The sequence below is a fragment of the Stenella coeruleoalba genome, assembly GCF_951394435.1.
Source record: "Stenella coeruleoalba genome assembly, chromosome: 8".
In the NCBI taxonomy this organism is placed as follows: Eukaryota; Metazoa; Chordata; class Mammalia; order Artiodactyla; family Delphinidae; genus Stenella; species Stenella coeruleoalba.
In genome coordinates this window covers 18,884,434-18,898,376 of record NC_137154.1, presented here as the reverse complement: position 1 = coordinate 18,898,376, position 13,943 = coordinate 18,884,434, and the positions used below count along the sequence as shown (strand labels likewise).

The window sequence follows — 13,943 nt, the reverse complement described above, 5'->3', positions numbered from 1 at the left end:
ACAACCTCCACATGGCCACTGGGAAAATATTCTGAGAGAGTCAGAAAATGCGTTTTGAAGCACCCCATTCGGCAAGGGTCATAGGACCGGAGCAAACCAGCGCACCACACCACTGATTTCTAGAGTGGCTTCTGAATAAAATGTCCATGTCATTGACTACTGGGAAGAGTGACTCCCTCACAGTCCATATTCCTTTTACGAGTAGAAAATAAACTATAACTTTGCCTTTTATGTGATTGATTTTCACATGCTTCCGTATCATTGACATGAACAACAGAACTACAAAAGATCTTTTCATGCCTACCCAATATAATGATGATGATGGAAATAATCATATAATCAAGCATGTCAAGTGGCCAACAAAGAACCTATTTGAATGAAGGTCAAAGAAACAGGTAGAAGGTGAAGTGAGTGAATCCACTGAGGGCACAAGCCCTAGAAACAACAAGAGGATTGGTCTCTGAAACTTCTGGGCAAAGACATAACTCACCTCCAATGGAGAGAAAGTGAAGCAGCATAGTGAGCCCCAGGCCAGGGATGATAGGTGGAGATCAAAGGGAAGGGAGTGCTGGCTGATCCCCGGTGGGCTGTTCCCAGATTCCCACCTATGAACATAAGATTCTGGGACTATGGTGGAAATACCTGCAATAAACAAAGGAGCAGTGTTTCCTAATGGGCGAGGCCATGGGTTCTGGAGTCAGAGACAACTGGTGTGTGCTTTATTAGGTATGTGACTGTGGACCGTTCACTTAACCTCTCTGATCTGCAACTGAATTACCTGCATGGATCACAATGCCAGCTTCATAAGACTGTTGGAAGGATTAAGCCAGATAAAGTCTCTAGAATACATTAGTCCAGACTATGATAGATATTATCCATGGTTAAATAAGGACATTTGCGATTAGTTACATGTATGCATGCATGCATCTCTGTACCTACGTAGCTCTGCTTTAGGACTAACAGTGTGTGAACGGTCTAGGGCATCTTTCACTCCTTAACCATGACTTGGTTTGCTTCTCTGCCTGGTTATCCTCTCCTTCATCTAAAATACAGGTAAACAATTACCAATTAGAAAAAATAAAGTGACTTTCCTGACAGAAGACATTCTCCAATAGGCCAAAATATCACTGGATGCATTCTCCCTGACTTTAGCAAAGTGAATATTTGGAGAGATCAGAACCCCACCCACAGTCTTGACGGCTTCAGACCTATCAAGGGGTGTCAGAGCAGTGACCTGAAAGTTGAGGAAGCACGAGCCTAACATCAGGTGACAGATGTCTTCTTCATGATCTCTAATGCTTGAGAAAAGAACTACGAAAACGCAGCAGAGAGGCTAATACTATTGTCAGCTGTTACTCAGATATCACCTAGATGCATACTTAGGTCTGTTTGACTCAACGCCCATGCTTTCCGCAAGACACGTGGCTTTCATGCTGTTTCAATTTTGCCTCTTTCTCACGCTATTTCTGCTACCTGGTAGTTCCCACCTTGGCAAACTTCTACTTCTGTCAAGATATATAAAAGCATTACCTTAACGAAATCTTCCCACAAACTCCAGGATAGAACTAAGTGCTTCTTCAGTTTCAAAGCACCATGTTAAAGCAAATCACGCAGTGTTCATGGCTATATTCCCAGTACTGCCTGGAACAATGACGAGCATATAGTACATGGTCAATAAATATTGGTTGAATAAATGAATTGCATTTTAATGATTTATATACAGCCTCTCTGTCTTTATTGACACTGAACGTCTTAAGAATAGTGTATAACCCATTTGCTAAACGTGCTGCACTAGTTACTGTGAAATCCTGAAAGAGTGTTGTTATATTTCCTATGCTCATGCTCAGGTATTAAAAAGCCCAGTGCAATCTAATACTGAAACTTTACTTTACTTCTATTATTCAATTTAAGGCTTCTCCACTTCTCGTCACGATCCTTGGCAACACCCAGACCTCAAAGACTGAAGGGGATAAATGAGCACGTTCTGTGTCTACTGTCTTCTGTCAACCACCATTTTACCTCACTCTCACATTTCTAATTGTGTCCGCTCAAGGGTTAGGTTCAGCTGAGAGTGAGAATTAGAGGAAAAGGGTTGAAAAGGCCTTATTGCCTGGGTGCAGCTGTAACCTGGATTTGATGTCCTCAAAAAAGTGGATGCCCAGATGTTGGCTTTTTCTCTCATAAGAAACTTTGTAGGCTCTTTTGTGATACTGCATGGATGCCTTAGTGTAGTCTGCTGTAACAAAGTACCATTAATGGGTGGCTTAAAAAAAACATTTATTTTTCACAGTTCTGGAGGCCAGTAAGTCCACGATCAAGGCATCGCAGATTCAGTGGGTGGTGAGAACCTACTTCTGGTTCATACATGGCCATTTTCTCACTGTGTCCTCATATAGGAACAAAGAGAAGGGGAGAGAATTCTCTAAGGTCCCCTTATAAGGCATTCATCCCATTTATGAGGGCTTCACCCTCATGACCTAATTACCTCCCCAAAGGCCCCACCTCCTAATACCACCACATTAGGGGGTTAGGATTTCAACATGTAAATTTGGGGAGGACACAAATATTTAGTCTAATGCACTGGATTTTTTTTTTTTTTTGCAACATTCCATATTTCAGTACACTCTCTAGCTCAACACCTATCAAATCACTTTTCAGAGACTTTCTGGCAGTAAACCCTGGCCTCTTATAGAGAAGATATGCACAGACTTTCAATAACCCTTTCCAAAGAAATTGTATTATTAATCTTTCTCATCTATTTTTCTACTTAAATAATAAGGATGGGTGGCAAACACTTTATCATATTTGGTCACGATTCCAAGACTTAACATTTCCCATTTTTTTCTGTTTCTTTTAACTTTTACTAACTGGCATTTTGAAAATATCCTATACATATTAAGTGAATGATTAATCAACAGATAAATGGGTGAACAGATGAGAGAATGAAAAAGTATAAGCTTTGTGAGTTTGAAGGAATATAAATATTCTGTATATAAATCCTTCTGACAGAGGTGAGGTGAAGCAGAGAGGATGGGGATAAGGTTGATGCCATTGAGGACAGTCATAATTATCTGTTCTCAGTTCCCATACACACAGGCTCAGATTAATACTGTACATCACTATTAATAGTGTATGTCAAGAGTCTGCTCTCCAAGTGGACAGAAATGAAGAATACAGGGCTCAGATCTCAGTCTAATGACTTTGAATCTATACACAAGACTCTCAGTTGAATGGCGGGAAAGCTCAAGACTCAAGATTTTTTCTTTTTATTGAAGTACAGTTGACTTACAATATCATATGAGTTTTAGGTGTATATATAGTGATTATCTTTGTGCATTATAAAATGATCACCGCTACGAGCCTAGTTATCAACAGTCACCATACAAGGTTATAATATTATTGACTATATTCCCTAAGCTGTACATCACATCCCCATGACTTATTTATTTTACAACTGGAAGTCTGTACTTCTGAATCCTCTACACCTATTTTGTCTCTCTTCCCACACCCGTCCCCTCTGGCAACCACTAGTTTGTTCTCCGCACCTATGAGGCTGTTTCTGTTTCAATATGTTTGTTCTTTTGTTTTTTAAATTCCACATATAAATGAAATCGTAATGTATCTGTCTTTCTCTGTCTGACTTATTTCACTTGCATAATACTCTCTAGATCCATCGATGATGTCGCAAATGTCAATATTTCATTCTTTTTTATAGATGAGTTACACACCACTGTTTATTACTTGGATGTATATGATGTATATATATGTGTGTATATATACACACACACACACAGTGGTATATACATACTATGTCTTCTTTATCCATTCATCTATTGATGAGCACTTAGGTTGCTTCCATATCTTGGCTATTGTAAATAATGGTGCAATTAACATTGGGGTGCACATATCTTTTCAAATTAGTGTTTTTGTTTTCTTCTGCTAAATACCCAGAAGTGGATTTGCTGGACTGTATGGTAGCTTTATTTTTAATTTTTGAGGAACCTCCATGCTGTTTCCCATAGTGGCTATACCAATTTTCAATCCCACCAACAGTGCACAAGGGTTCTTTTTGCTCCAAATCCTTGCCAACACTTGTTATTTCTTGTCTTTTTGATAACAGTTATGCTGACAGGTGTGATACGATATGTCAGTATGGTTTTGATTTACATCTCCCTGATGATTAGTAATGGTGAGCATCTTTTTTGGTGTCTGCTGGTTATCTGTATGGTTGTTCAGGTCCTCTGCCCAAGGACTCCAGGTTTTAGATTAGGCTGAAATGAGCTTAGAGAAGGAAAATATTTTCCCAGGACTCCAGAAAATGTCAGCTACATTATGGGTTGAAATAGCTATTTTGGGCTAAAATTAATATTAAATTATGATTCCATACTTGTTTTTATTTGCTCCTTGTTTGTTGGACTGCCTAGAATGCGTTCTTAGCAAAGCATTTGCCATTGCCATCTTACGTTTTATTTAGAGGATGTAAAGGTTCCCTTTCCCTGGGCAAAAGCATGACGAAGTCCATGACTCTTCTGGCTCGCTCTTCGATGATAGCAGTCCTAGGATCACTTTAAGTAACACATTGTTAGCATTTTCAGTCCTAACTGTTAATCAAAAGTCACATATGAGTTAGGATAAGTTTTTTTTCTTTCCTTCCACAACCTGGGCCAGCTTTGGGCTCAAGTACTATAGTGAGGGAAGAAAAGTGTATTACTTTCTCCTGTGTTCTCTTAAGTCTTTCTTTGCTTTCTAACTGTTGATTTAATTCAATCAGAGGCAACCTGAGTACTGGGAGGACTGGGCAGAGGGGACGAAAACAGGTAAGGATGTAGCTTAGTTCTTATTTGGCTGGTGGCTTGTGTTCTTTTGTGAGGCGGGTGGTTAAATCTGGAGACCATAGCTGGGCCTGGCTTATGTTTTCTCTGATACACAGGTTTCCATTGGCTTCTTGAGCTTGACTGTTGACTTCCTACCTCCTGCAGTGGCCTTAGCCTAAACAGAGGTACCTGCATTCGGCTACCTTGTGTTTTGCTTTCTTTGCCCTCCACCTCTTGTCTCATCTCACGTCTCTTCCTGCCCAGGTCTCACTGTCCCAGACAGTTCTATTGAACGATGTCCAAGACAACCTCTTTTGGACTGTGGCCCATTATGAACACTCTTACATACCTGTGCCCCATAAACTCTGGGGATGAACACCCACCTCAATTCAGGGCATTCTTTTGGTTCCACCTCCAAATAAATAGCCTTTTTTTTACCTTCCAGCATTCCTGGCTTGGCGTCAAACCCCACCCCAGAGCTGACTTCAGCTTTCCTAGGTGTAAGTCAGGCATCAGCCCCCAAATGCAGGAAACTCATTTCAGTATGATCCGGAGGATCCCTTTGAAACTCACTTTACTAGGTTTGGAGTGGAACAGAACAGATCTCCTCTCAAAGAGGAAGTGGGAACTCAAAACCCTACAACAGCTCCCTTCACAGAAACTCATTTCCAAACTCCTTTTTTCTTCACATTCTTATGCCTTTTCCTATATACTTTCCCTGGTTGGAACATTCCAAGAGGTCTGAAACTGGTTTTCCCTAATTTCCTTTGAAAAATCTACACATGGAAATTTGGCCTTGGAATTTTGCCTCTATTCTATCTTTTAGTTTTCTAGAAACCTCATTTTTATTTTATTTATTTTTTTCAGATGAGGCAGTTTATTTATTATTTTTTGAAACCTCAATTTTAATGTACTGTTGTACAGTGGATAGATACATTCAAGGTTCAAACCCATATTTAGACTGAACTTTCAGAGCTTAAACTATACGAAAATTAGAAACATTCTGTGTTTGGAAAAGCAGCTATGCATTTACTATGTTCTTTATTTTCACTTGCATTTAGTGTCTCTAATTTGTTTTTAAACTGGGCTTAATTAACTGGCCAGTTAATTCAGCTAATTCAAGTTAATTCAACTTGTAATGATGAGATGAAGTGGAAGGTATTCCATGCTCTGAATCCCTGGTTTTTCTATGTAAGTAGTTTCTTTGCCTTTCTAGTTTCTTTGCGAATTCAAGAGCCAGCAGACCATAAGCAGCTGTGTGGCTTTTTATCTAAGCAAAAATCTTAAACTACTGAATAAAAATTTGTCTTTTTACTCCCTCATACAGTTTCAGTAAACTGAATTAGCCTACTTCATTACATGAAAATTCCCTCTGATGAGTAAAATAGCTACTAATGAATAAAGCTGTAAACAGTTAGATAAAGCAAGTTGCTAAAAATCTAAACTATTCATCTGCTTCAACAGCCAAGGGGAATGTGGCCAAAGGAAATAGTATCTCCTCTCTTCCCCTATGGCCCCAAAGTTTACTTGTGAAAACCTTCATCAAACTGTCATCTTTTAATATAGTCTGAAGTCAGGGAGCCTGATTCCTCCAGCTCCGTTTTTCGTTCTCAAGATTGCTTTGGCTATTCAGGGTCTTTTGTGTTTCCATACAAATTGTGAAATTTTTTGTTCTAGTTCTGTGAAAAATGCCAGTGGTAGTTTGATAGGGATTGCATTGAATCTGTAGATTGCTTTAGGTAGTAGAGTCATTTTCACAATGTTGATTCTTCCAATCCAAGAACAGGGTATATCTCTCCATCTGTTTGTATCATCTTAATTTCTTTCATCAGTGTCTTATAATTTTCTGCATACAGGTCTTTTGTCTCCTTAGGTAGGTTTGGAGGTTCCTTAAAAAACTACAAATAGAACTACCATATGACCCAGCAATCCCACTACTGGGCATATACCCTGAGAAAACCAAAATTCAAAAAGAGTCATGTACCAAAATGTTCATTGCAGCTCTATTTACAATAGCCCAGAGATGGAAACAACCTAAGTGCCCATCATCGGATGAATGGATAAAGAAGATGTGGCACATATATACAATGGAATATTACTCAGCCATAAAAAGAAACGAAATTGAGCTATTTGTAATGAGGTGGATAAACCTAGAGTCTGTCATACAGAGTGAAGTAAGTCAGAAAGAAGAAGACAAATACCGTATGCTAACACATATATATGGAATTTAAGAAAAAAAAAATGTCATGAAGAACCTAGGGGTAAGGCAGGAATAAAGACGCAGACCTCCTAGAGAACGGACTTGAGGTTATGGGGAGGGGGAAGGGTGAGCTGTGACAGGGCGAGAGAGAGTCATGGACATATACACACTAACAAACGTAGTTAGGTAGATAGCTAGTGGGAAGCAGCCGCATGGCACAGGGATATTGGCTCGGTGCTTTGTGACAGCCTGGAGGGGTGGGATAGGGAGGGTAGGAGGGAGGGAGACGCAAGAGGGAAGACATATGGGAACATATGTTTATGTATGACTGATTCACTTTGTTATAAAGCAGAAACTAACACACCATTGTAAAGCAATTATACCCCAATAAAGATGTTAAAAAAAAAAAACAAAAAAACAATAGCCCGGAGATGGAAACAACCTAAGTGCCCATCATCGGATGAATGGATAAAGAAGATGTGGCACATATATACAATGGAATATTACTCAGCCATAAAAAGAAATGAAATTGAGCTATTTGTAATGAGGTGGATAGACCTAGAATCTGTCATACAGAGTGAAGTAAGTCAGAAAGAGAAAGACAAATACTGTATGCTAACACATATATATGGAATTTAAGAAAAAAAAATTCATGAAGAACCTAGGGGTAAGACAGGAATAAAGACACAGACCTACTGGAGAACGGACTTGAAGATATGGGGAGGGGGAAGGGTGAGCTGTGACAAAGCGAGAGAGAGGCATGGACATATATACACTACCAAACGTAAGGTAGATAGCTAGTGGGAAGCAGCTGCATAGCACAGGGATATCAGCTCAGTGCTTTGTGACTGCCTGGAGGGGTGAGACAGGGAGGGAGGGAAGGAGGAAGATGCAAGAGGGAAGAGATATGGGAACATATGTATATGTATAACTGATTCACTTTGTTATAAAGCAGAAACTAACACACCATTGTAAAGCAATTATACCCCAATAAAGATGTTAAAAAAAAACACAAAAAAACTGTCGTCTTTTTTTGTCGCTTAAAGTAAATAATTCTAATATTTGTACAGAGACTAACTATGACAACAATAAGAAAAGAAATTGGTGGAATTAGCCCTACCAGATATAAAGGATCTCAGAATATTAGTGTAATTACAACAGAACACTGTCACAGGGATAAACTAACAGATAAATGAACATTTTTAAATCACAAGACACTTTTAAAGTAATTTAGCATGTGATAAAGATGTCATTAACCCAGATGTCATAACCCAATAACAATGTAAAACATTATTTAGGATTATTTAATGAATAATGCTAGAACAACTAGCTATTGATTTGAGGAAGTACATACACACATATGTAAACCATATGGAATGTATCTACCTAAATATATATCTTTAATGTTTCACTTGACAGTAAATTCTAGTTAAATCGAGACTTAAAGGTAAAAAAATGAAAGTAATAGAATTTACTAGAATAGCACATAAATAAAGAGAATCATGTTACTATCATTGGAATAGCGATTGTCTTCATAGGCATGCCAGGAAAACCAAAGCCTTAAAAGAAAAAAAAAATGATAAATAAGTTCGCATAAAAAATTACTCAGCAGCAAAGCTATGTCAATTGTTTAAAGACAATAATAACTGGGAAACATGTATAACACATGATCAGACAAAGTACCTATTTTAGATGTATACAGTGAAAGCTTACAAATCAAGAAGAAAAGCCCCCCAAACCCAATAGAAACCAGACATGGGATATAAAAAGTCAGTTTTCTAAAAATAAAATCCAAATAACTCTAAATACATAAAAAGATGGTCAACCTCATGCTAATTGAAAGCAAATTAAAACAGTGAGAATTTTTCCATCATTGAGATGAGCGAGAATAAAAACGAATGACTATATTCAGTGTTGGTAAGAGTATGGTAAATTTGGTAAACTTGTATGGTATTGATGGATATGTTGGAAACACTTTGAAAAGCAATATGGTAATGCCTATCAAAATTGTAAATGTGAATTGCCTTTGACTCAGTTTTTGCAGTTTAGACATTAACAATCCACTTTTAGCAATTTAAGCTAGAAATATATTGGTGTATAAAGATGCTTATTTTAATGTTGGCAATAACTATACTGGGAAAAAACATAAATGTTCATCAGTAAATGGGCCAGATTTAAATTCTAATATCCCTCCAATGGAATACTCTGAAGCAAATGGAACACTGTACAGTCACAAATGACAAAAGCACGTGACAGAATAAGAGGTATAGAATGGGCCCAATCGTGTAAAAATGCTTAGAAAATACCAAAGGCTAACACCACACCACTAATGGTGACTTAGTCTGAAGATGTAGTTAAAGGCAAAAGGAGAGGGAACAGTTTACTTTTATTCTGTGCATTTCTATAGTTTAACTAAAATCATACAAAACACGAAGAAACAAGGTAGACAGAAGGCTTGGCAAAGACAATACCTAGATTTAAACAAAACATAGCTTTTATAATATGGTACTGTCTGATGCTGTATAATTGAAATTATGGAACTCTGCCCCAAAAACCTTAGCCTGAGAAGAAATAAACTGCCTAGTTAGCAGTTAGCTCATCTATTCAGAAGGCCAAGATGAAATAATACCTTCTCATCTTTATCCAAAAAGAATTAGTTCTAAGAAACAAATTGTTTTTCTAATCAACTCTGAGAATGGCAGTTCTCACTGAAGAAATTCACCCTAATTTTGAAATTTGGAGGTCTGTGTATGACTACTTGTAGACACTAATTATTATGCTTTGACAGAATTCAATGATTATTGGTTCCACTATTTATCTTCGAAGGATGCTGGGTATATTATATAAAATAATAAATGTGAAAATGTTGTCAAAGGGCACATTCGAGGTAATTATTGTTGTTCAACTGTTGGCTTAAGGCACAAAAACATCACCATAAGTAATAACTATGAGTTTTAAAAACTGTAGCTATTAAAATAAGGAAATACTGCTTTTGGCCTCTCAAAACTGACAGAGCTAAAAAAAAAACTCGATAAATGCAGTGTTGTGGAGGAATAAAATTGGTTGTCTCTCTGGAAGGTAACTAGGAAATATATGTTAACGTGTTTTAAATAAGCAGATCCATTGAACCAGTCATTCTTTTTCTAAGAATATATCTCAAGGAAATAATTTATGGGTATTTCATCCCAGCATAATTATAAGATAGCAATAAATTAGAAACGATCTCATAGCCAACAACAGGAGACTGGTTAAATAATTATGGTGTTCCATGTAGTCATTAAACATAATTCTGTAGGAAATTTGAAAATGTACATGAAATATTATGAAATAAAAAGATTAAACAATGTATGTACAGTGTGATTTCATTTTGCTAAAGTTTTTGCTTTAAAAATAAATGAGGTTGAGATGGGTAAAATGTTAACAATGCCATTAAAATGGATCTGGTTGACTTTCAAACAAACACACATGCATGCACATAACAAATAATATGTCTACCATAAAGACCCTTTATCTCAACATTTACTATGTGACAGGAAATCTGCACATAACATCTAACTGAATTCAAGAAAAATCCTGTACGTTAATTATGTGATTACAGAGATGAATAAATTAAGGTCCTATGAGGCTAATAAGTATCTACCTACATCCCAGTACAATAAAAACAAAACTAAGGTGACCATTTGGGCATCTTCTACTTGATTGAAAGTTCCTCTACCTAGGCTTAGAGTTTTTGTATGTGAATGGAGACCCTAGCTGAGCCCAAACAGAGCCTTACAATGGAAGTATAAGGAATCTGGAACCTGGCGACTTGTTTACCCATCCAGTTGACTAAGTGATAGACAAGGAGAAAAACACTGTGGGTCTTGGAGGAGGATATTTTCACAGAGGTCTTGGAGGAGGATATTTCACAAGCTATTAGAGATTCTAGAGAAATGGGGAAATGGAGACAACAATATAATATCTGGACTCAGGATGGCCCTAAATGACAAGAGGCAGATAAACTAAAGATAGAAAGGTTTAGATATTGGGCAAAATTTCCAGAAAAATTAAGGAAGCTAACAGGTTTGATGGAAGAAAAACAAAAACAACTTTTTCAGCCCTAGGCTTTCCCAAGAAAACATTCTCAAAGTAAGAAATGGCTGCAGGGCAAAAGATGAAACCCAGGGTAGAGGGATAATATGCTCTATAATAAATGATGAATAATAATAGTGGCAATACCTGTTAAATAACAAAGGTTCTAAGACTATTAAGGGCATCTTACCACAGAAACCTCAGAGGGGAAGCAAAGTAGAGTATATTTTTTCTAATAGAACAAATTACAATTTAATACACAGAAAGCCCACAAAGTTTTTAAAGGAATGATATCATATTATGCCCAAAGTGACAGAAACAGTGCAAAATGAACAGAAGCCTAGAATACCCATATTACTATGGTCAGTAAATGAGCTGTAAACACGATTCAGCTACAAACAGGGATTACTTCTTATGGAAAAGGAAGGGTGGTCCAGAAGGAGACACCAAGGGCTCAGCAAGTAAAGTCATGAGCTGCAAAAGATCATTCCTAAGGAGGGACTGGACCTTAATCCAGGGAATTCAGTTCCCATGAACCAGTGACTGCTATCCACCTCTAGTTTGTATTATGGAACGAGGGACAACTTCCACATTTCTGCACAGAACACATCATGAATCCAGTGCAGTGAGGACTGAAAGCCACACAATACTCGGTTGGTATCTCTTGTGTTTTGCATAACTGGGAACATTGGGAGAAGGAATCATGGATAGAAGAGCATTTGCTCCAAAGACCAGAAAGTGAAGCACCATGGCACCCTTGGTAAATGCTAGATATGCAAAGAAGCATGATTGGAGAGTAGTCCAGAGGACTGGCTTCTGGGCACATGTAGAAAATCCTCTGGAAATATTGGAAAGAGGAGTTGTTTTTTGAAGGGGGTGAGGCCCTGCCATCAACAATTTTGGCATTAAAACAATAAAATTTGCTATTACATATTAAAGTGACTCTTTTAGTATGTATAGGCTAGTGAGGCAAGAGTTAATTTAAGGGCCATGTGCTTTCATATCCACCACATAAACAGAATTTTGCAATTGATGACCACAGAGGGTCCATGAGAGAAGAAAATCCTTACAGGTTTGACCCTGACACCTTTTTCTACATTCTGAGTAAGAAGAATCCAATCATGAGGAAACTAGATTAATCTATACATTTTACAATTTTTATTATGTGTCTCTCTCAGTTATCTGGCAGTGTGTAACTAGCAATAACACTTATCGGCTTAAAACAATTACCATCAGGGACTTCCCTGGTGGCACAGTGGTTAAGAATCTACCTGCCAATTCAGGCGACACGGGTTCGATCCCTGGTCCGGGAAGATCCCACATGCTGCAGAGCAACTAAGCCCATGTGCCACAACTACTCAGACTGCATGCCACAACTACTGAAGCCCGTGCGCTCTAGGGCCTGTGTGCCGCAACTACTGAGCCCGCATGCTGCAACTACCGAAGCTCACACACCTAGAGCCTGTGCTCTGCAACGAGAAGCCACCGCAATGAGAAGCCCATGCGCTGCAACTAACAGTAGCCCCCTCTCGCCATAACTAGAGAAAGCCCGTGTGCAGCAACAAAGACCCAACACAGCCAAAAATAAATAAAATTTAAAAATAAATAAATAAAACAATTACCATCATATTGTATCTTATACATCATATTGTATCTCACAGTTCTGTGGGCTGCTTGGGCACAGATAGGCAGTTCTTTCGCTAGTCTCACTTGGAGCATCTTATATAGTTGTAACCAGATGGCAGGTGAGACAAAAGTCAACTGGACGCTTGACTGAGACATTGGGAGAGCTGGACCTCTCCCCTTCCTCATGTAGGCTCAGGACTTCTTCTCTCCACATGGATCATGGGTTCTTCCCAGGGTCCCTCTAGAAGGGTTTCCGGACTCCTTACATGACATCTTCGTATTCTCCAAAAGCGCAAAAGTGAAAGCCATTGGGCCACCTTAAGGATTACTCCCATCACTGGCACAGTGTCATTTCTTACATGCTCTATTGATAAAGTGAGTCATGGGGCCAGCTTATATTCAACATGGAAGGGGACTAGCCAAGGGCATGAATCCAGGAGACCGGCTTTTTTGCAAGTCAGTCTTGGAGAACAGCTACCGCATTACAGTAGCTGACAGTCACAGTGTGAGGGCTAGGAGGACAATGGTAAGTATAAACTTGCTGCCTTCAATGAACCCATAGCCTAGAGAGGGAGATAAACATCAGTCAAGAAAAATTCCACTATAATTACTGCTCCAAAGGGCAAGTACTGTTGGTCTCAGGTGGATTCTTATGCTAATCAAGGAGATCAGAGAAGGCTTCTGGGGGAAATAAGGCTAGCGCTGATGGGAAGGGTGGATTCCATTATGCCACCTAGCTAGGGGAGGGGAAAAGCATTCCAGCAAGAGGAAAGAGCAAAAAGAAAAGTCATAACAAGTACCAGACACTGAACAAAAAATGGACAGAAGACTTGTAGCTGAAAATGTGTGTTGGGGGCAGCAAGATGTAAAAGCAGGCTGGAGAGGAAGATAGGAATCTTGCCTTGTCTTCATTTTAGAGCAATGGGAAGCTCCTGAAAGGGTTCAAAAGTACAAGGTGGCGGGATTGGTCTTGTATTTGGAAAAAATCCCTCTGACTGCAGGGTGGAGTGTGATTAAAGGGATGCATCAGAGATGACTTGATTCCACCTCGGAGGATATTGCAACCTTCCGGGTGAGAGGTGAGCTTCTTCCTCTATCTCATACAGCTTAGGAGTGCTGGATTCGTGAAGGACAGGCACTCACAGAATTGCTTTCATTTCTTTTCTAATCAGTTTTCTGTCTTCTAGGTTCTTTTTCTTACTCAAGTGAAAGGGATTCAGGATCCAACAACT

General features: G+C 38.7%; 1 protein-coding gene across 14 annotated transcripts in view; it reads right to left on the bottom strand.

Moving 5' to 3' along the window:
* Positions 1-13,943, bottom strand: part of LRRC4C (leucine rich repeat containing 4C) — a 1,468,103-nt gene that overhangs the window by 346,904 nt on the left and 1,107,256 nt on the right. Inside the window, exon 1 of one of the 14 annotated variants that reach the window (XM_079928993.1) lies at positions 1,531-2,053. The exons of the other annotated variants lie outside the window; for them this stretch is intronic. The gene's annotated coding sequence lies outside the window, so the exon portion shown is untranslated. Of the gene's footprint in view, positions 1-1,530; positions 2,054-13,943 lie in introns of those variants that run through there. 14 annotated transcript variants of the gene reach the window in all.